The sequence below is a fragment of the Serinus canaria genome, chromosome 11 (assembly GCF_022539315.1).
Source record: "Serinus canaria isolate serCan28SL12 chromosome 11, serCan2020, whole genome shotgun sequence".
In the NCBI taxonomy this organism is placed as follows: Eukaryota; Metazoa; Chordata; class Aves; order Passeriformes; family Fringillidae; genus Serinus; species Serinus canaria.
Genome location: NC_066325.1, coordinates 936,373 through 958,515, shown reverse-complemented (window position 1 = coordinate 958,515; position 22,143 = coordinate 936,373).

The following is a 22,143-nucleotide window of genomic DNA, read 5'->3' as shown; positions in this document are numbered from 1 at the left end:
ACAGATAACATTTGGGCTCTAGGCAGGAATTTTGAACCACTGCTTCTGAGGGGGGTGATTTGGGGGTTTAATTTTTGTTTTGTTAAAATTAGTGTTTCTTAGAAGTTTGAATAAAAATTTTGCAGAAATTCTCCAGAGAACAGTCAATAAAGGGGAAAATAATATTCATGTAGGTGATGTTCTTTTCCTTCAAAGATATGCATTTCACCAGCCCCTGCACAGTAACAATCATATTTAGATTTTAAACCTGAGTTTGTTTCCTCTTGGTATTTGAACACCAGGGTGTTAAATCTGATTGTTGCTTAAACAATGTGTTTTAAAATGCGAAATGTCCCAGTAAAGAAGGAAGCTATTGATGAGATATTCTCATCCCTACAGTTTTTTCAAGCTGTTTCCTGTTGCAGAAAAGCCTGGTGTGCCAGTGAATCTGGGAGAGCTCAGACATGTGCTTTCATGCCTTCCTTGTTCCCCACACTGGCAGGGTATTCATGGCACTGATGGCTCTGGCTCTTTATTCTGCATCTAAGCTCCTTGCAGCAGAGCCCAATGATGTGTTCTGAATTTCCTCAAACATGGAAACTCCTCTAGAAGGGCTCGTTCTGGAGGGCTGCTTTGCTTAAAGCACTGGCATGACTTGGTTTGTGGCAGGGCTGCTTTTTGAACAGGAGAATCTGAATTTGGGAATACTGCATTGTTCCTTTGGAGCAGTGAAGCTGGGCAATTTCACAGCAACATAAAGTACCCCCCCCAAATACAAAAAATAATGGCAGCTTTATGAAAAACAGATCTATCTCTCAATTGACTTAAAAATTCAGCCCTTGAAGGAAAGAAGAAAAGCTGTAATAAGGAAATCTCAGTATTTGTTTAAATTTTCAATTTTAATTTTGCAAAGTACCTGAATCTCCCTTTCTGCTGGGACAGGCAGGTGGGAAGAAGCTGTGACTTGCTTGACTCTTCTGTTAATTCAAGTAAGCACTGAGTGATCTGAGCTCTAACACTGATTCCACTTTGGCTTTCCCAAGTGCTCAGCTTTGGCTCTGCTCTGCTCCTGATGCTTTTGTTGCAGCTGTTGGGGGTTTTGGGTGCAAGGAGCAGCAAAGCTGCTAATAGGGTTCTCACTATTTTTGTTCTTTCTGGGAGCATTTGTTTGCAAGGTTGGGAAAGTGAATTGATTTGCATAGTGAAGGTTATTTCTCCAGTGAAGAGAGCTAGCTTCATTTTTGAATGAAGGTTTGTTTTGACAGAAAACAGTTATAGGAGGAAAATGTGACTTTAGAAAGACCTTGGCAAGCATTTGATTCTTATTATCCTTTTTCCTTCGACTATGAAATGAAATAACTTTCCAGGTATGGCCATCCTGGTTCTCTTGGCAACTGATGCAAAAGAAAGTCAATTTCCCATGTGCTGTGATCAAGTGAACTTAGTGTTTGCTGAAAGATAAATACAAGTATCAGAGGCTGTGCAAAACTTCATTAATCATCCCTCTCGCTGAAGTGGGGAACACTGTGAGCACAGGGTTGGAAATGTAGTGGCAGCAATTATTGACTTATTGTGTTAATGATATGACAGCTTGTTATAAATTACCAGAGGTTAATGGGATAAGGGGTTGCTATAAAACCTCTTGAAAACTGGTGATGTATTATTTTCTTTACTTTCCTTCATAAATATGTATTTGAGGCCATGGCAATAAGTTTGCAGTTCTTTATTTGCAGTTTCAGTGTAGGGATTTGTCAGTGATTGGACATCCTGTGGTGACACTTTTGGGGTGCTGGGGTGGAAATGGAGCTGGTCCCTCGTTGCCCTGCTGTTCCTGAGGCAGAGCTGTGCCCCATGCCCTGCCAGCAGCAGCACAGAGTCCTTCTGCTTCTCCTGAGCCTCCTGACAAGGGACTGTTGGTTTGTGTCCTAGATATGGATGTGCTGCTTTCTGATCACACCATGCTCCGCTCTGGGATTTGTGGTTTCTCTTCTTCCCTGACTTCTCCTTAGAGCTTTGCCTATAAACCCCCCCAGTTCTTGTTCTTGGAGATTTGAGAGCTGGCTATTTGCTGTTCTCTGTGCAGGGATTGGGCATTACCAAGATAGTAACATGTACTTTGTTATAGTCTAAGCCCTCCTGTTTCAGGAAGGGAGATGCCTTGATCAATACAACATGTTACAAACACAATTCAAAGAGTAAATAAACGTGGCTTTTGTCCCCAGCATGATCTGTACCTGTAAACCAGCAATTACTGAATGTAAGGTGGAAGTGACCTAGTCGTGGGTGCTCCAGCCTGAATGTCTTTTTAAAAATTTTTAATTCATTTTTGTATCAAGTTTATGCTCTAGAAATATTCACTGTAAGATTTATGGGGTTTTTTGTGACAGACAGATGATCTGCTGGTGGTGACAGATTCAGATTTGGCAAATACATTTAATTCTGAAGCATGCTTCTTGCTGATAAAACAGGATCAAGGCATGGCATGAGGATTAGCTCAGGATTTGGGAGCACAGGCACAGGACATAAAGCACTATTATCCCTGGCAACATGGGCCATGATAACTTTAATAATCATGATTCTAGAATGTCTTAAACCAGGTTTAAAACATACATTTTGCTGGTGTGAAGTTTTTAAATTCTGTTCAGCCTCTTTTAGTCCAGGGACTTATTATTCCTTATTTCCCTCTGGATTTTAGACCTGCTAACAACAATCTTGGTTAGAGCAGTTGCCCAAAGCAAGGTTTTGTAACCAAATCCACCCCTCAGGAAACTTCAGTTCACTGGTTTCCAGCACTGCTGCTGGATCCAGCATTTGATCCTTCAAAACCATCAACAATTCCTTTATGATGGTAGAAGAGACCTTGCCTCCATAAGTTCCTTTCTCTTTCACCTATCTGTATCTTTTTAAAACTTTCATGCCTTTTTATTTTTTGCCAAATTCAGACCAAAGTGATCCTTCAGCATCAGGATGCCATTTTACATCTGGCCACCATCACCAGATCTGCTTTTAGGGTGGTTTCTTTTAAGCTCTTCCTCATTTCAAAGGGTCACATCTGCCAAAACATCCTTTGTTCCATGTGTTGGCCAGGCAGATGTGTGCCAGATCTGTGTGTTTGTGACACTGAGAAAACCTCTCTGTCCTCAAAAGGCTGCCTGGAATATATCTGAGGTGGGGAATCTTTTAAACAGGCAGCTACAACAGACAATAATTTGCAAATCCTCTCCTAGAAACTTTTCACAGTCCTGTTGTTGCTAACTGGTTTTATAGATGTCTGCTCAACACCTAAGGATGATTGCTGTCACCCTCTGTGAGAAATGAATCCCTTCTCTTCATTAGTCTCCAAAATGCATCCATTAGAAAAAACCATTTAGAATTAACCAATGCAGAATGGAGCAAAACCTTTCAGTGGTGCAGAGCGTGACATTGTTGGCTGAGTCACATTCCTGGGGAGAGAATTTCGTGCCTTTATTGAAATGCATTAAACGGGGTTGAGTGGAAGGGAATGCATCAGGTACTGAAGAACAATCAGAGCACATCTTGTAAATCATTTACAGAAACAAGACAGCCTTACATCAATGCTAATTAGTTGAGAGCTTCCAGAGTTTTCAAGAGAAAAACTTGGTGTAAGCAAAACCTGAAGACTTTGATTTCTGGAAGAACGGATAAGGAGGATTGAAATACATATTGGTAAGTTAGATTGCTATTGATTGTGTAAATAAACTGAAAGATTGCTGTCAGAAACCTTTCAGACTGTGTCAGAAAACAGTACATTTATTATAAATAAATTTTTAAAGCCCTGTAAAACCCCCATATGTCCCTCAGGAACTGTAGTACAAGGAAAGGTGTCACACATTTGCATGGAAATCCTGTTCTTTCAGCTTGAATTGGTATTTCAAAAACCTAAAGCATCCCTTTCTCACCTGTCTCCTTACATCTCTCTTTAATCATGTTGGATTATTGGGTTTTATTTTCTCAACCAATGGTCTCAGGTACTATCCTGCCTTTTTAACTTCACAAGGACAACTCTGCAAATTTGTGGGATGGGGCAAAAACCCAAACCACAAACTTATAAAATATTAGGGAGAAACTACTCTAGTGGTCTTCATTATTGGTGTTCAGTGCTACTAGCAAGGAAAGGTTTATTGTAGGAACACCTCAGCAATTAGGAAAGGAGGCCCAGCAAAATCAGTTTTTAGTAGTTTGTGTCCCCTCTGGGGTTTTCTTGCATAGATTTACCTTGATTATAAGTTTAGCAGATTAATTTCAGGATGAGTCCCTATTAGAGACCATGGTATTACAGCAGGGGAAATGAGCTTTTAATGCCCTTCCAGTGCTGCTCTCCCCAGGTGTGAGAGGAAAGCATCCCTGAAAGGCTGCACAGGCCAGGCTGAGCCATCTTTGCACAGGCTATGATTTTTTTTCAAGAGATTGAAGCACCTACTTTCTCTGTCACTAGCAGAGGAGTGAAGGAGCATTATCTCACAGGGAAGGCAGGTGCCAGATGAGACCCTGGCTTTCAGGAGACTCCTGGTTTGGCTCTAATCTCCTTAACCCCACTCCCAGGGGCTGCCATGGTGAGGCAATGTTCTTTTCCAGCAGGAATGAGTGGTGGGGGTATGGCCCTTTGTGATGGCTGCAGGGAATTGTTCATAAATTTGGCTTTTGTGATTTTGTCAGGGTTCAAAATCCAGCTGAGAGCTGAAGAACCTGGGCACTCCCCACATCACTTCCTTATGTGTTTTATTCGTGCTCATGATCCCCATTAATGGGTGCTTCCTCAGCCTGGAGCCAGGGGAGCAGGCAGGAGTGACTCTGCCTGAGGGAGGATGAGGTGACAGCGTTGGGATTTCTCCTGCTCTTGGTCAGGATGAGCCCCCATGGTTCTCACAGCCATGGGATACTCTGAACAATTTCCAGAGGCTCAGCTCCCTAAACCATCAAAGATCCTTGTTCTGAAATCTGAACTTATCCAAGGGCTTTATCCCTTCATGTAGTTTAGGAGACATTTCACTCCAACTGGAAGGGAAGATGGCTTTTTTCCTACTTTTTTGTAATTTCTCACCTCGTCTTGCACTGGGATACAGCTGGTGCCACTCTATTTAAATACATTTCTGCATCCAAGATAAATTCTTGAGATGCCACAGACTGATCTGTATAATTCCCTCTCTTGATGCCTTTTAAGAAAATTACATTTTGGTGTATTCTTTTCTAACTCACTCTCACATACCAAAATTCAACCACCCAAAGTGCATTGCTGTGTTCAGCAGAGATTGGTGATATTTGGTGCATGGATTTTTTTTCAAGCTCTCTTAGCAATCTTTTCTTTCTATTCCAATCTTTCTAATCTTGACCTTATTACTAATGTGTTCCATCCCTCTTCCTAACTTGGGAAATTGTTCTTGCCTTGGATTGCCTCAGGCCAGCAGAGGGGAACAAAGGGCCAACACACACAATCAGCCCTGCAAATGTTAATTGATATTTTTCCACTTCTGAACAGTTAAGTCCCAGGATAACAAACCACAATTCATTAGGCTATTTCCACATTTTTCAAGATTACCCAAAGCTGTGTCTGAGAATAAAACCAGACACTTTTTGTGTGCAGGCACGTTCCTCACACCCTGCCTGTCCCTGGTTTTGAGGATTCCATGGAGCTGGAAGCATTGGTGGACATTCCTCCACTGGAGCTGCCTCCCCAGGGTGGATTTGCACTTCAGGTGAGTAACTCCCATAGAAATGGAATTGAGCAGCTGCAACTTTGATATTGGAGTTGTTAATTTAGGCCTCTAATCCTGGAAGAAGCCCTGGATAAGGGACAAACCTTGCAGAATTCTTTGTCACTGCCTGATACAAAACTGGAGCTTAAGCAAATGCTTTATTTTAAGAAAATATGGACTAAGTTTCAGTCCAAGAGAATTTAAAATGGAGAATTTTTATTTGTAGGGATGTTATCTGAAAGCCTTTTTGTAGTAATTTGATTGTCACTTATTTACAGGCCCAGTGTGTAACTAAACTCTGTTCCTTTAAATAATGTGAGCTGAGAAACAAATTTAGAGTCTTGTAAAACCAAACAGAATTAAAATCTAAAGCAAAACAAAAACAAATGAAAAGGTCTCAAAATGAAAACCCCAAACCAACACAGGGGAAGAAAGATGAGAAAAATGAAAGATTTGCTGAATGGCTTGATGCTGCTCTAGTGACTGCATATATTCTTCAGTCCTGACCAGAATTTTGATCAGTATAGCATTATTAATGATGCTTTTTTAGTCTTGTTACTTGCCCACACTCACAGCGTTAGCTGGCAAGCTCTTTAATGCCCTGCTGCACAGCATTACAGGAATAAAAAGTGTGGGATAATAATGGTCATGGACCTTAGGTTTGGAATTAGCATAATGGAAAGAGATCCTGAAAGCAAAAATCATCTTTCTGTGAGTGACCTCTTACACTCTGATTCCATTTCACACAGGAATTGAAATGAATTCCGTGAGGGCTTTGGGGGGTGAAGGGAGAAAATGCTTCTTGTCCAGGAGAGTCATTGGCAAGGGAGCCCAGCCAGGGCCAGGCTGGGTTTGGGGCACAGCTGGGATCACCCAGATGTTGGAAACACTCTGTGTGTGGCAGTGGCAAAGCTTTGAGACACCACAGCTTTTTGGTACCCAGGAGGGCTTGAATTGAGCTGATGATAAATTGTGAGTGGTTTTTGGGGCATGGAGCACATGTGGGCACTGACCCAGAGCTGAGGCTGCTCTCACCCTGCAGGACATCCTGAGCAAGGTGGCTGCTGGGCTTCACAGAGCTGTCCTAACTAAAATTCCTTTTTGCATTCAGAAGATTTCCCTGATTGCCACAATTTATATCTGAGTAGTTTCAATTAACAAGTTTCTCTGATTATCCATGAGCAGAGGTAACTATATGAGGATAAGAGCAATCTTAAGAGTCCAATAATCTTTTCAAAAATTCAGACAAATCCAGCTAAAATTCCTGCACAGAAGTTGCACAAACCCCAAAGCTTTTAGGATTTTAACCTCTATTGTTTTTTCCCACTGTTTTTAATAGAATATGCAGTTCTGTCACAGGAAAAAGAATCAGATAAATAAGAAAAGTGATGGAAGTAGCCATGAAAATACACACTGTAATAACATTGAACTGCAACCTAGAGAACCCTTTCTGTTTTGGAAGCATGGTGAGGTGATGATCACCCTGCTGCTGCCAGCTCTGGTGTGGCCTCACCTTGAGCCCTCTGAGCAGTTCTGGGCCCCTCAGTTCCAGAGGATCTGAAGGTTCTTGGCTGCAGCCACAGGGCAGTAGCAGAGGTGCAAAGGCAGCCAGGAATGTCCTGTCATTAGTCTCTAGAGGATGCTCTGCAACCTCTGCTGGCTGTGGAGGCTGTCACCAGGTTCCTCTGAATCCACCACCTTTTCTTCTAATTAATCCTTCCACAAATATTAGAGAAACAGGGTTGGACCAATTTGTGCACGTGAAATAAACCAGGTCATCCGCACTTGTTGTATATACATTTATATTTATATTCATATTTCTATTTTTTATTTATGCATCTAATTTTATCTTAATGTCTACATTTCTATTATTTATATTTATTTATATTTATATTATTTATATTTATATTGAAAAAAAAGTCTAATTTCATTAGCCACAATGCCAAATGTTTCCTAAGAAAAAGGGTTGTGTTTGAAATGAAGTGTTCATTACTACAACATCAAGGTAAGGGGAATATGTTATATAATATAACAACATCAAGGCAAGGGGAATATGTTAATAATAGTATCCACCTCATTCTTCTGTGGGGATGTTGCAGTGATTTAGTGCACTGGGTTTTTTCCTCATGTAAATGTTCCAAAATGATGTCATATTGAGAAGAGCTGCATTTATAAACTAAAAATATGTCCTGCCTTGTAAACAACATTCCCTGTGGAACAGCCAAGGATTTGAAGAACCAGCTGTAAAACTCAGGGAAGTCAGCAGATACCTTTGCATTGATCTCACAGGACTTCCAGGCCCTCAGTTAATTGATTTTATGTGTTCTTGGGGTATGAAAGCCTGTGGAAAATAAATTGGCATTTGAGCTGCCATCTGGGCAGCCTTACACCAGTCTGTCTGTCCAGGGAAAACCAAAGAAAACCACTGTCTCATCCTTAGTATTATCTCTTGGAAAGAAATTTCTGGGAACAATTCATTTGCTTGTGCCCTGGGTTGATGATGTATTTCAGCTCTTTGTCATGCTGAAGGCCAATCCTTCAAATCTTTCCCACTGTACTCAGAAAAAGCTCTTCTCTAATTAAATCCATCAGGCCTTTTACCCACAGCCTTGGAAGCCCATCTCTGTGTAAGTGGGGTAATCTTGGTTTGTGATGTTCCCCAGATTCTGCTGGTGGTAGCTGGTGTTGATTCTTTGATCAGACATAACTCCCTTCAGTTTTACTCTATTTGAAGGCAATTCATTCCTTTGGAGGATGCAGTGTTCTGCATTTATGATAACTTATGTTGGGCACCTGAACCCAGTTTTGGGGCATTGTTTGAACTCCCAGGAGAAATGTGGATTTCTCTTTCTGCCTAGAGGCATACCCAAATGTGCACGTCCTTCTTGTTTGGTGCTGTGTTGGGGGTTTTTTAACCCATACAGAATTTCCATTGTTTAATTGTGTGAGTAATAAAAAAGTAAATTTAAAACCTGCGGGATTGAGTTAAAATGTGCTCAGCTACGAGTGAAGAGAGAGGAAAGAAGAGGTCAGCACACATCTGTGTTAGACTTTGAGGCATGTGCCTCCCACCTGGGGCTGTTTTGGCAGCCCAAAAAGGGAGCTCCTCATTGAGCAGCTGGCTGGGGAGTGCCCTGCTCTCAGGGTGGGCATCCAGCATCTGTGCCTGCCCCACCGTGCTCCATGGGCCATGCACTCTGAGCGTGGCTCAGCCTCTCCCAAAGGTCCCAGCACCCCAGAGTTTTATGCCTGGCAGATCCCAGGCTGTAGAAGAGAACTTTCAGACCATAAGGAGAGGGCTTGTCAGTGCTCAGGCCAATTTCCTGACCCATTCAATAATTCTCAGGAAGAACAAGCAATGCAAAAAAACTCCAGATCATCTTGAGCCTAAAGCCAGGGGCAGCAGTGCCTGGTAAACCTAGCTGATGTGTTCTAGAGCTCTGCTAGAGAGAGGAGCAAAGGAAGAGAACATTTCCCTATAACCTGACCAAATCTTATAAAAAATTCTGTGCCACTTTGCCTGCTGGCTGTAGTGGAGAAGGTGGGAGTATGTAGTGGAGAATGTTCAAACTCAATGGAATACTAGAATGTAAGAATTGAAACAGTCCTGCTGGACTCAGCCAGCTTTCCTTATTTGTCACAGGATGAGTCTGCAAACTTAGCAAATGTAACTTGCTGTTTGTTTGCAACTGCTTGCTCAAACTAGTTTGTAAATTATTACAGTAACAAGAGTGTGCCTCAACTTTTAGGGATGTTGGGTCACACAAGGACTGCTTGGTAAAAAAACATCATTTGAGAAGCTTTACTTAAGAATATGGAAAGAGACGGCAGAGGAACAAGTGAATCACGCTGAACCTCTTGTTCCTTCCCATCTGGAGATAGCTGGGGAGGTCATGCTGGAGGAGCAGAGTCCTCAGGTGTTGTTGTCCCTCTGAATGTTGCCAGATGCTGCTGGGGGCAGTCACTTGTGCTGAACATATCCCAGAGCAGCCTGCACTTACCTAAGGTAAGGGGCACTGGGGCTTCTAGCCTCAAGCTGGGCTCACTCAACCCCCAGTGTCTGAGCTGAGCTCACTCCTGGTGAAACACACACCATGCTGGTGGCAGTGAAGTGGCATTGGAGGGTCTGTCCTGCAGCTCAGCTGCAGCTCCCCTGCAGGTGCAGCAGAGTGTGTGAGCATTCCTTCTCTCCCACCTCCCTTCCCAGTGTCCCAGCAGCAGCAGCACGTTTCAATTACAGGCAAACCTTCGTGCCTCCTCCTGGGTGAGCTCTCAGTTCAGCTAAGTGGCAGGGAGCAGTTTGAGCAGTGATATTATTCCCTGTTAAGGTTTGTAAGAATCAACAGGAGAGAAGTACTGCTGGCAAGAAATCTTCTGTTTTTTCTGAAAGAATCCTAAGCAACTATTGCTATTTGTCTGCAAGGAATAGCTTAAAATCAAAAGAAATGAAAACCTCTCAAGGCAGCCTTTTATTTTATTGGGGGAGAAAGGAGAGAACTAAAATAATTCACTTTTTTTTTTTTCTTCTTTCTTCCAGTTCCCATGTTTTAGTATCAAAATCTCTCCATTATGTGTGGGGTTTTTTAAGGGTTGTCTAAATGGTTTTGGATAGGCATCTGCTGACTTAGCTCTGGCAATTTGAACCTTTCATTAGCTCTGAGTGCTGCAGAAGGCAGAGAGAGCAGAAGAAGTTTCACTCCCAGGGTTTGGGAGCTCTGTGCTGGAGGTGCAGCCTGCTCAGCTCTCAGTTCCACAGCACTGTCCCAACAGCCCACAACAGGTTAATCTCCCCAGAGCCATTCCCATACATCCAAGAGTAAACAAGGAGCAGACTTTAAAGGCTTTAGCTTGGGCTGCAGTTAACTGCAAGCAGCTGTTGGGAGAGAAGAGTTTCCACTGGAGCAGGAGCCCCTCTACCCTGCACAATGGAACCATTCTCCAAGTGCAGCTTGGAAGGAGTCAGTTCTGTCTGGTAATAATCGGAATTAAGTGTGGGGGTGGAGGAGCTGGTTGTTGGATCTTGCTGCCCAAACTGACATTTATAGAGCATTTCTGCTTCTGCTACTGAAAGCCAAAACATACAAATCCAGCTTATCCACACTGTTAAGAAAAAGGGAGTGATTTTTTTTTCCTTCCCTTCTCTTTTTTTTTTTTTTTTGCTGCCTCTGTTCCGCATCAACATTTATTTGAATAATCAGGGAAGAATAATATTAGCAAACCATCTATCTTTTAGAATCTAGGAAAATGACATTGGAGTTCAATCCAAACAGTACCTGGTGTAAATGTACATCTTTAGAGATTCTTCTAGCTTGTTGAAGCCATACTGTAAAACATTAAAAGTTCTTTTGTTTTACAACTTTCAGTAGACTGAAATGTTAGCAGAAGTGTCTTTTTGAGGAGAGATCTCAAAGCCAATTGGTTCTGTTCCAAATCAAAAGTAAGAAGGCTATGAAAAGATCTAATTTGAACACTTCTTGGCAGTTAGTGATTTGTTAAATAGTTTGTTTTTAATTGCTTTCAAAAGTGAAGGAGAAGGAGAAATCTTTTGTAATTCATGCTTCTAGAGAGAAAAAAAACCCCAGCAACTATGGGAAATCAGGCTGTTAATATTAGAAGTTACACTGTGACTCACACAGTGCATAATCCCTGCAATAGTACAAGCAGCAGAAACGGAGACAAAGAACCAGATGTGCAAACTTCCTACCAGTTCTATTCCAGCTCTTTAATCAGCAGCAGGACTGGTCCTTTGTTCCACATTTCCCAGCTCAGACTCAGCTCAGGAGGACACGAGGAGGCACTTCAGGAAAAGGGCTTTTGCTATCTGCACTCAGTGAGTGCCTAGATGTAGCAGCCTCCCAAAGCTGGCACAGGGACGTGAGAGGGCTACCCAGAGATATTCCAAACCCTGCAGCCTGGCTAGGAATTGCTCCACAGCTGAGCCAGGCACAAACCTGGTGTCTGACTTTGTAATCACCCAAAGAGCTTTCTGGCTGCAGGCAATAAAGGAGAGCTGTGCTCCTCAGAGCAAAGCCAGCCTGTAGGTTATTAATGTAATCAGAGACTGGGATAATTGTTCTGTGACTCCTTCCATCTTGGGAGAAGTCTCTTGTGCTCTCTGTCTGTGGAGATGCTTCTGCCTCTGCCAGAAGCAAAACTCCTCTGTAGTCAGCAAGCCAGGATCCCACAGGTGGGACAAAAGAGTCACAAGACCCTGCCCTGTTTGTTGGCGTGGCAAACACCTTCCAGAGCTGCCATCCAGCCTCTCCTGCAGCAGAACTGCAGGAGACTGATGCTGGAGGCTGCTGCTCCAGTGCTGCTTTTTGCACCTTTCATGTGAGCCTGGACTCGTTGGTGCTTCCCATTCAACACTCAGGGGCTGCCGGAGGCTGAGCAAAGCCAAGAGCTGGGCCTTTTCCTTGCTGTCTTGTCAGGCTGGGATCCTGCACGAGGCTGCAGAGCACAGGTAACCCTTGCCAAACCTGCTTTGTCCTTCAGCCTTCACATGGCCTCCACTGTAGAGTTGCACCTTGCATTAATAGTTAGGAAAACTCAAAAAGTCAAAGCTGGCTTTGAACTGGGAGCCTTGTGGGATGGTGTCTGATGAGGATGTGTCTCTTCACCTTGCCTGAAAACCTGTTAACAAAATTAAAACACTTGTTGAAAAATTGTTCCTGGATCACTGTTTGCCAGCGGTTTCCTTTACTGAAACTTCCATGTTGCAATTATAAATGGAATTTGTTTTTAAACAGAAGAGAACTTATCCTGATGTCCAAGTGGAGATTAAAAATTTGAATCTTGAGGTAATTAAATCAGCAGTGTACATTAGCAAAGAAATTTTTAAAGAAACATTAATTTTTAAAGTGCCACCCATTTGTTGCACAAATTTTATCACTTTTGGTGGCATTACTGAAGGGCTAAAGGAAATGTGGCAGGATTTCTGCTGGAACTTCTGGTTATTTCTGTCACACTTTAATATGCAAGTCTGCCACCAGACTGTGAGCCTGGAGTGCTGGATTAAATTGTTCAGTCCTGCTTTAAGAACCCAGCTAGTCCCAGCTGTTCTAGCTTGGAAAAGAGCTTCTAAAATCCAGCCCTGATTTACACCGTGCTGCTGAAAGTGTGAGCAACTTTCTTATTGATCTAAACCACATCCCAAATCACTGCTTATGGTCTGCACCTGCAACTTTGGTTCCTTGGTATGACCAAAGAAAGTGCTCCTGCCGTGGGGAAGGGAGCACGCAGGGCTGTTCCTTCTCCCTGGTAGGAACGGGGCACCCACAGCCTTTGGAGCCTGGACATTTTGGGCTAAATTGCTTGAGAAGCACAAATGGATTGCACTGATATGCTCAAGCAAAGATTGGTGCAGCCACACAGCCTTAGAGCAGGAGGGTGTTTGGGGCTGGGTAATTTGGGCATTTCCCAAGCACGTGTTCACAGTAAAGAGCCTCCTGCACAATTTCTAAATACACAGCGAGGATCAGGTGGGGCAGTTCCTACAGCAGCCCTTGGCAAGCACTGTGCTATCCTTTAATTGTCATTACAGCCCTCACATCGGAGCACATCATGTCAAACTTGGGCACAGCCTGAGAGACACAGTGGAGCTCACTGGAAGTTTCTGAGTTCTGCTCTGCAGTAGCTCAATGGGATTTTTGCTCAATTCATCCTGAAATAGTGGCACCATCCAGCCTTGGAGAGATCTTTTGTTTGGCCTTGTCATGAATGGTTTCATCTTTACTGGAGCTGTGTGTTGGTGGACTTGTAGGATATGGGTCAATGTTGTTTAATGAAGTTTGTGCCCATCGTGCACAAGCTATAAAGTGTTTAGTCACTATGACTCAATGAATGTTTATACATATAAAAAAATTTATCTGTGTGTATATAAATTTATAGACATATATATTTATATATATACATCCTCTCCTACATAAACGCGGAGAGAAAGAAAGGACCACAAAGAAGTCAGAGACTGAGGAATGTAAAACAAGTAGAGGAAGTTTCCTCTGCCAAATTCAAAATTTGTATTTTGTGTAGTTGTGCAATTTCTGGGTTCCTCACTTGGTCTTGCATTACGTGCAGCAAGTAACTTTAGTCTTTGCCCTAAAAAGATTTGAAATCCTGTAGCCTAAAAATGAAATTTCCACAAGAATAGAAACAGTTTTAGAATTAATTGACACTTTGTGGTTTTTTAGCAACTGCTCATTCACCTAAATAATTAATACATTTCATTTTCTGTATTTTCATCTTCCGCAGTGTAACATTTCTCCATCAACTTTTGTTAATCCAGTGCCTTTTTTTAGATTGCCATTCTTTCCTCTGCTATTGCTTAAGCACTAGTACACACTGAGCATCTGAATCCTTGCCAAATCTGATTTGTCAGCTTTCAAAAACTTTTGTCCAGATCAAGAACATAGACTTCTGCAAAGGAAAAAGAAGGCCATGTGCTTTTGAAGAGTCACAGAGTCATTTTTTTTCTGTGTTGGGTTGTGGGTCATCTTTCAAGGGATTTTCAGGGTTTCTGGAAAATGCCTGGACTGCAAGGTGGGGTTAGATTTTCATGTACTGTTTCTTTCTCTTTTATTTTTTACTTTTTTTTTTCCTTTAATAGCAAAGATCCCCTTTGTGTTTAAGTCTTAAAAATGGCCTTGACAACACCCTACACAACTCAAGAGTGTCTTGCAATAAATGTAGCCAGGCATTTTGGAAGAAATGGCAGAAACTGGGAAGTTCCTGTTCTATTCAATTTTCACTCTCATCAGGTAAAGGCTGTTAAGAATTATTTCCTGCTGAAACTTGTGGCTTGTATTAATAGAATACAGAGAAACAATCAAAATAAAACAATCAAAGAAATCAGAAGAGCTCTGCTTCAGGACTCCTAGAAGAAGGTCTTTGCAGGATTTATTTGCTAAAGGACATGAAAGATAAATGAGCCCCCAAGTCTGTCAGATTTCCTTGCTCTTCACCTTAGAAAAACTTCAAGCTGCTTGGGGTTGTTTGCCATCTCTGAATAACGATTTCTTGGTGGATAATTTGACACATCTTGCCAGTGTGTGTTAAAATATCTGATTATCCCTGGCAATGCCCAAGGCCAGGCTGGACATTGGGGTTGGAGCAGCCTGGGGCAGTGGAACGTGTCCCTGCCATGGATGGGCTTTGAGATCCCTTCTAACCCAGTGCTTTCTAAATCTTTCTTGCAAACAAATATTTTCATGCACCTAACTAATCTATTTTTTAAATTAGTGTCATTTTTCATGTCCTAAACCTCTTGCAAAACCAGGATGTTTGCAGCTGTGGGTGCACACAGCCCCTGGCAGGGACAGCCACAGCAATGGCAGGAAGGGAACCAAAAGGAGACATCTTCCTTGGTAGGGAGAGAATAAAACAAATCACTTCAAGGGAAGGGATTTCAGGGCCTGCAGTGCAAGGGGTGCCTGGGCCGTCAGAGACCTGGGGAGCTGAGCACAGCTCTGCAGCCCAAGCCCTGCACTCTCTGCTTGGCTTTCCCGTGCTTGCCCTGACTGACTGATCCAGGCTGAGACACTTTCCTGCTTTGGGAACTTGCAGGAGATTTTGCACCACTGGTTGCATTGGAGAACCTGCCTGCCTTGGACACTGAGATGATGCTTCTGACACAGAGTAAGAAGCTGCTGCTGTTTTCCTTGGGTTGTTTTTCCCCTGTCCTGGCTGAGGGGGGGTTGAGGCCCAGCTGTGCCAAGGCTGGCTGCAGGTGCTGGGGCAGAGCTCCTGCACCCCTCAGCCTCCTCCTTGGAGCAGCTCAGAGCCCTTCCCTCCCCCCTGGAAAATCTGCTGCCCTGGCCTCTGAGTCTGGGGGAGCCACAGAGTCCCAGAGTGATTTGGGCAGGGAGGGACCTTAAATCCCACCCATGCCACCCCTGCCATGGCAGGGACACCTCCCACTGTGCCAGGCTGCTCCAAACCCAGTGTCCAACCTGCCCTTGGGCACTTCTGGGATGGGACATCCCCAGATGCACTGGAAGTCCAACATGCCCTCCTTCATTTTAGTCTTCTTTTAGTCCCATACTTTTTTTTTTTTTTAATTTTGTGAGTAAAAGGGGAAACTAACAAATCTTTTCTCTTACATGCCCTAATCTCTCTGAACAGTTGTTTGCTGATTATTTTGAGTGCAACTTTTTTGTGCTGCTTTCAATCAGAATAATTTCTATCAAAAATGCGAAGCTGATGTTTTTTGAAGATTTGCAGGCTCTCTACCTTTAGCAGAAAGAGCTCTTTGTGCCTTTCAGATTTCCTGCAGGCATGGTTTTCTTGGCTGCCATCATGGGTGTGTGTTTGTGCACTATTTTTCACTTTTAGTAGGACTTAATCTCAAATCTGTTGTATTTTTTTAAAGTATTCCTAGGTTACGACCTCACACCTAAATCAGAATATTTAAAAGGTGCTCAAGGATTCCAGTCATTAGCAAAATTTGGTTTAAATTTTGAAGCACAGCTAAATGAGTGCATTCCAAATTGGAAGGTGTTTCTCCCCCAGTGTAGGACCTCCTACCACTCACAGTTCAAAATCTGATTTTGTGAATATGTGAGATCAGAATAGGTTTCCAAAACACGACCTTTGCCACCCAGTAGGGTGGGTGGGTTAATTTTCTCTTTCTTGCCAGAGAATTTATTTTGAAGACTTTTTCTAGGTTATTTCTCAGTTAAAGATGATAAATGAAAATAGAACCAGAAACTAGAAAATTTGAGGTTGTGAAGTAGGTGATGAGATCTGGTTTTGTTACCACAACACAAAGTTTTACTGTAACTATCAAGTTCTGTATCAAAATCTGGAGATAACACTGTCATAAGAACTATGTCAAAACTCCCCTTCAAATCCCAAATTGCCTGACAGAGCATTTTCTCCTGTCTCTGAGGATTATTTGGCTGTGATACTTTTCTGAAAAACGTTGTTATATTTGGCCTTTTTTGATTTTTGCAGCTTGTGGATAAGACAATGTTAGAACTGACCTTCATCTAAGAGGTCAGTGTCCAAAAGAGAGAATCTGCTGTTCTTTAGACTGGGGGAGCAGAAGAGAACTGTTAATATATTTACTGGTTGTAAATGAAAGTATTTTGTGACTTGGCTGAGTCACTAAAATGGAGAATGGATGAAAATGGAAATGAACAGGAGAGAGTGCAAAGCAAAAATAAATCTAAGAAGTGCTTTAGTTTGTGGATATAAGTTCAGAAACACATAAGGCAGGAGCAGGTAAAAGAATCCTTTGTTTTCTGTGTGCTGTGGGGACCAGCAATGTAATTGTTCTGTGCTAAGTTTGGGATCTGGCACTGGATGGAAGGGAACTGGAATTTCTGTCAACTTAATCCCTCTTGGAAGCACCTTTTGGCTCTCCATGGGCCTCACCTTGTGCCTGCAGCCCTGGCCCTTCTCTGGAATGAAACCACCCTGCTAGAGCCGGCTGAGCTTGTCTTTAGTCCAAGCCTTGGGATGATTTGGGATGGGGCCCAAATTAGTCCTGGTTTTAGGAAATCTATGAGAGCTTAAACAATAAAAACTCTGCTGGATTCCTATTTCCTCACTTTCAGTTTGGTCGTTAGCTATTGTGTTAATTGATATTATTTATTATTAGGAAAAAATCAATACCTTGACAAATATGACAAATTTTACAAACCAAAGATGGTGGAGGACTGAGAGGTGCTTAAGGAAAGAATTGTTTTCACAATTTTCTTGGAATTTACAGCAAGACTTAACTTCTGTTAGTTCAGCTGGTAATGTTTTATTTTCTGTTGTTCTGGATGTAAAGTACAGGAAGTAAAGGAGACACTAGAGAGCCTTTTGGGAGATTTTGATCAAACCACCAAGTGTCCAAAAATGTTTTAATCATTTTAAGCTTTCGTGGGAGGGAAGGAGGAGAGAATTTTTATCAGCTGTTTTGTGAAAAGGCATCCAGAGCTAATTAAATGTTGATTCATCTTTTTCATTTCACATTAAGTTTATTCTGAAGATATAATTCATCAAGATTACATTCTGATTTTTATTTATTCATATGATAAATAAGTTTGCATATGTTCTATGCACAAAAGTGTGGGGTTTTTCTGTCAGTTGGTTGTTTGATATTACTTAAATCTAACTTCAGAAACTGAGCAAACAGAATTATCTCTGACATAATGGCACCAGAATTATCTCTGACATAGTGCACTCACTAAGGGAGGAGTGCAAAAGTTCAAAAATTAGCTTATTAATTGTGCTGCATTGTGAAAATAATATAAAAACAAACCACTTACTATTACCCTTGTAATTGTTACTTTCAGAGTAATGGTGAAGCTGTTTTGAATGTTGGCAATTACATTTCAACTCAGAGCAGTGGCCCTGCTTGTGAGTGTAAATTCAACAAGTCTGGAATTCAGGGAAAACATCCTGATTTACATCAGGTAGTCCCAGACTTGAGGGAGATCTCTTACCTGTTCTTACAGGGGATGTCAAAAGAAGTTGGAAACCATAATTCCTCTGAACTCTGTTTTCCTGTGAAATTTTCTATGGGCTCTGGGTGTGCTTTTCATGGCGCAGGAGAGGAGGGGGAACAGCTGGTTTGAAGGGAGGATGGAAAGGAATCTTCTGCCTCATTTGGAAAACTGGGGGTGTTAGAGGTAAGATGTGGACACCATGTTACTGGATAAGTGTGGTATGACTTTCCTTTCATGAAGAAGTTTTCCTGTGGTAAAATTGATATTATTCAACTGAAGAGAAGCCCTGCTGGACAAAGTCCCTGCTGTGCTGGTGGCACTGGGGAAGGCCATCCCACACTCTCCCCAGAGGCACGGGGCCCAGTGGTGTTCTGCTTTGCTGCTTGGAATATTCTCAGGGTGGGAACAATTCTCAAGACTATCCTGGGCAAATTTAGGAGACTAACCCAGAGGAGAGGCTTGTGACAGTGCACTGAGCCCTGCTTTGCAGCAGTGTGCTGGAGGCTGGGGGCTCTGGGGCTGCTCTCCATTTGGCTCCAGCTGAAAGACCCCAATGTTGTTTATTTTCAGTTGTTCTGATCTCCAGAATTCAATGAGAAATGCATTTTATCTGCACCTGAGGAATGCAGCCACTCTGTACCAGCTCCTTTAATATTAATGAAGAAATTGGGCTGTCAGTGCTCTCTCCTCACATCTGTTCCCCAGCAAGGAAAACCATTCCCCAAGCACTGGGGTCTGAGCACACAAATAGATTTTTCAAATGAAATCGTTACAGGAGCAGAAATCTAATCCTTCAGTTAATCACCAACAATATTTGAAAAGAGAGGAGCTATTGTGTGTCTGCCTCAGGTGAGCAGCAGGAATAAAGCACATCAGGAAATGAAATGTGTGCAAATCACTGAAAAGGAGAAGTTGACCAAAGTTGCATTTCAAGGCATTCAAAGAGCAGGAGAATGGATGAGAGGTGGGAAAAAACCTGTTCAGCTGCTGAAAAACGGAAAACATTTGTTTTATGTTCCAAAGGTGGCTTCTGCACTAAGACAAAAGGGGTTTCACCACGGGGCTTTTAAATGTAGGCGTCCTTGTAGTCATGATTTCAAGAGTTTTAACAGAAATAGAATGATTCTTTTTCTTCAGTCTGACTTCTGAAAAATTTGTTCTCCAGGTAAAGGGGCAAATGTTTCTTTCTGTCTTAAACTGGAGAGAAATACAGGCTGTATTTTAACTGTTTCAGTAGATCACCAGATTTTTGGGTATGATTTAGAGGAATTTTTAATGTTTACTCTGTATTTGCTCTGAATCTCAACATAGAGGGTGGGGTTTTGGTTTTTTTCCCCCAGATCTGAAGAGTGCTTGGTTCTGTCTGCCCATCTGTGGATTGACAGGATTTTAGGTGTCTCACAGGAAAACAACAGCTCTTCAATGATGCATTCCCTGTTCCTGACAAGTTCACTGTTCATGTGAACAGGGTTAGGAATGAGAGACAGACACATCTATTTATCATGGAGAGAGGAAAAAAGGCTGCAGTCAATAGGACTGGAAACAAACAGCACTTCTCTCCTGCTTTTTAGGGGTGTTTTTTTCAAAGCACACATCCAGACTTTAAAGCTTGCTGGAGAACTATTTTAGCTTGCTAGAATTTGGGGTCCAGCTGTCCCTAGAAGGATGTTTTTTATGGTTACAAAATGTGCAAATTGGGTGAGGTCTGAGCTTTGGTTCTGCATGTTTTCCATGACATTCCTGAGTAATTAGTGTGTTAGTCAGACAGAGTGTCCTGTTGCTTTCAGCCCTGTGCTGAGGATGTGTCACAGACCTGTGCTGCTGTGGGTGGGTCAGGCCTTGGGACAGCCTGAAATCCCTGGTGTTGGGCCCTGGGTGGGTCATCTCCTCTGACCATAAACAGGATTGTCATGCTTCTCCAAGCAATCCTGCAATGCTGCCCACACACTGAGCAGGGAGAAGAGAGTTCAGTGTGTTTAGAACATGAAATATAAAAGTGCAAATAAAGTTACACACATGCTGTGACTGGAAATGTGTCTAATTCATAGTGAAAAAGGGATAAAGCACATGATCTTGGGTTAGGTTTCAAGGGTTAGGGTCAGGCTGTCCCTTGCTGTGGTCCCAGGTGCCTTCATGTTATAAATTGCTTTAAGAGTTTTGTCTGACCCCAAAGGAAAAATTCCTTAGATGAAAAGTTATTTAGTTGTGCAGTTTCTGCACGTGCCGTAGGGAGAGAGCAAAAAAGTGCAGTGGCTCCTTGTGAATGAGCAGCTTTTCCTTGGGTTTTCCCAGGGAAAGATTCTTCTTTTCATCTGTCTGTTTGGCTGTGAGTTGAACACAGCAGCTTTGCAGACCTGTGCCAGGCTGGTTTTGTTTTAAGAAGTCAAACATTAAAGAGGCTGTGGCTGTCTGCAAAAAGCCTCCATGCAAGAGTTAGCTCCAGGAGTGCCTGGGGCAGGGGGTAGAGGTGGGGTGAGAGGTGGCAGGGCTGCTTAGGAGGGTTTTATTCCTTCCATTGTGGAGCTGGTGCTGTGTGTGTAAGTAAAATAATGTATTTCTTCTGCCTTTGGCACTTCTGTGTGGACTGCTGCTATAAATGCAAACACCCCTTAAGTATTTTAAATGTTTGGTTTTGTATTCAGAGTAAGAACATTTTGTTAGGGGTTTTCTGGTGGGAAAAGTATTGAATATTCTTAGTGTGAGCCACTTCCATTGTAGGAGAAAGCTCTGGGTGTGTCTGGTCTGATGAAAGAGCATCTTGCACCTTCCTGAAAACAGGAGAAGACCAGTGGTTCCACTGCAGCAGCTAAGAGGTGAGAACACAATAATAATTTAAGAATATTAGAATATAGGAATACTAACAGTATTCTTACTGTTAGTATATTCTATAATATATTAATGTATTCTTATACCAATTTTTTCTGCAAAGCTGATAGGCAAAAGCAAAGTTAGCCTTTAAAAAGGAATGCACAAGTGCTGCCAGTGTATTGCACTGGAATTCTGTGCTTTTGCTGCTCTTCCTTGATCTTTTTCTCCCTGTTCTAAAGAGATATAGAAAGGAAGGTTTGAAGTACATAATTTAGAAAATCCTTATTGCATTTTTTCCTTGCTGGCACACGTGCTATAGGCTGTAAGAACTTGGATAACACTTGTGTAACTGTGATTTTGTCATTAGGAGCTGAGTTTGTCCCGGGTGTGTGCAGGCAGCAGAGTTGAACCCTGAGGCTGTCAGGGTCTGCCCGATGGCCCTTCCATCCCCCCTGGCCCTGCTGAGCCTCCTGGGCTTTCCCTCTCTCAATGCACTAATCCCTAGGACAGCCTCTGGAGGTGCCTGGCCCAGGGGGTTCCCCTGGGCACACCCAGCCCTGCTGGAGGCAGAGGGGGAGGGAAGGAAATGGGAACTGGGGAGTGGGAAGGGACAGGGATCACAGAATTCTTCTCAGGGTGTTCAGGGGGTGGTGGCCACAAGCTCACCTTGGTGCAGCCTCTGTGGTGACATGAGAAATGATACGGGGGGTGTCAGGCAGCAGAGTTTGGGCACAGTGAAGTGCGGCAGCATTAGCACTGTTGTGCCACCGCTGCACATGGGAGAATAAAATATTTCCCTCCTTGGGCCTTGCAGGTACACAAGTAAATCTCAAGAGACATTTTAATCTGAACCAGTAATTTGTAATATAGCTCATCTAAGCATTGACAAACCCATTTGATACAGGCCTGATAAGAGTATTTATTTCTTTTTTTAAATTTTGAGTGCTTAAAGTGTTGTATGCACCCAAGCTGATGTGTCAAGATAAATGTGTGTAAGTTATTTCCCTCTCCTCCCCCGTTTATCATCAGTGACTGGAAGAATAAAATACTGTTCTGTGTTTCTGGATCTTACAGTTTTACTTTCTTTTATTGTGACATCTGTCACACAAAAAGTTTTATCCTCCTAAGCATCTTACAAAGAACTGCTTTTTCATGCTGAGGACTTAATCTTTGATCGTGACATATTTTAACCAAGACGTGTCACTTAG